Raw genomic sequence first — 1,796 nt, 5'->3', positions numbered from 1 at the left:
GTGCCTCATTCTTTCATGGATTTTAGTCAAACTTCACATTATTGTAAAAAATTTCAATATATTGGACAAGTTCAAGTTTCAAGGTCCTCGGATCTAGGTTGAGGTCACCGTTGCATCTTAATAGATTGCGGGGGCCGGTAGGGGACATGTATTGCTTCAGCAATACTCAGTATGCTTGTTGTACAAAGTCATGATAATTGTTTTCAATTAAAAACATTATCAAAGCTTTTTACTTTGTATTTATGCTGACAAACTGAAAAAACTTAAGAAAGTCACCTGTTAAATGAAATCATTTTAAAAATGGTAAGGTGTTGTTTGTTTTTGTTTCTATTGACCTTTGTTGCTAGGTGCTATATATGGAACCAATCAGCTTGCCCACCTCTTTACTATCTATAATTTTACTGGGCATGTGATGTCTGGTACAAAGTGCCCAAACAAAATGGTTGGTTCGTACTAGAAGTCCATTTGTGGGTATAGATATTCAAATTTAATGCTGCTATATAACTTTGAAATTTTGGTATACGATGTTTTGGAAATTTGACCAGGGAAAATTGTGGATTTGTGTACTTTGCTATTGAACAGGCAGTTAAGTAAGGAAAATGTTGAGACAGAATGTTCTCCTGACCAACAGCATTAATCTACTGGTTACTATGTCATTGGTCACCGCTGCAGGAATCTTGATGTTCTATGGTGGTGGTGCATGTTACGCTGTACTGACAGAGGAAGGCCTCTACAGGCTTTGATGATAGGGTTTAATGTTAGTGGTAAGCCTGTCTAGACCATTGATAAGACTAATTCAGTCCCTTTTTGTCTTATCGGGTATGGCTTTTGCCTTTTCATATATATTCCAGTGTATTCATGCTTAGCTGTGTAAAAACTGGCGGTGCATAGTAACCACTTGCAGATTTTCTGCATCTTTGAATGGTATGGGGCATCAAGGAATTCCTTGGGGAGACATCTTTCTGAGCATAACTATGATTATGAGGAGGTCCCTCACAGGGTGCTACAGTTGTGGGATTGCACAACGTTACACGATGTGCAGTGTGTGTGAACGGTGTGTGCACGATGGGCGAACGATAAAAAGCTGGACGATCATTGCTTGCGCACATATGTGCGCACGATGGATGGACGTTGTGCGATAACAATCGTGGTTGGTGTAAATTGACGAATGCTTCGAGCTCAACATTATATACGGTTTCATGTTTAAACATATAAACTTGATGTTTACGTATGTTTCTATATTCTAAAAACATCTATAAACTTATCTTTCTGTCTCTACATTCTTATATTTAGAAATTGTATTTTCTGTGTTTTTAAACAAGCTTAATCGACACATGTAAAATTACAACACAATCCCGTATACAGGTAAACATAACCACTTTGTACATGTACCTGGACCGTATTTTTCCCCCGCCTGGGGCACTTATTTAACTCGTCAGGTAAGGCCGGGGTGTGAAAATCCAGGTGAAGGGGAGCTATAGGCAAACGAATGCAAATAACAAATACTATTCATTACGGTCAGACAGTATCGCATATCAACTCTGTGTGTCAGGCACTGGTCAGGTAAAACTCTGGACACTAAATTGTTATTTACCTGTTCTGTTACCTTGGAGCCAAACCCATTCTTGACAGCCTAACGGTCGCTGTAATACTGTGTAACACGCATTGTGAAATTGTATAATCTTGATTATTGTGATGAGAAATTACAGATATATACACAGTGTACATTATCGCATACAAGCCTTCCGTATTTTTGTCATTCCGTAATTTTGATCTACAAATGATACCAAATCGCA

The sequence above is a fragment of the Mizuhopecten yessoensis genome, unplaced genomic scaffold, assembly GCF_002113885.1.
Source record: "Mizuhopecten yessoensis strain PY_sf001 unplaced genomic scaffold, ASM211388v2 scaffold9787, whole genome shotgun sequence".
Classification (NCBI taxonomy): Eukaryota; Metazoa; Mollusca; class Bivalvia; order Pectinida; family Pectinidae; genus Mizuhopecten; species Mizuhopecten yessoensis.
The sequence above is the reverse complement of the archived record's forward strand: the minus strand, read 5'-3'. Positions refer to the sequence as shown.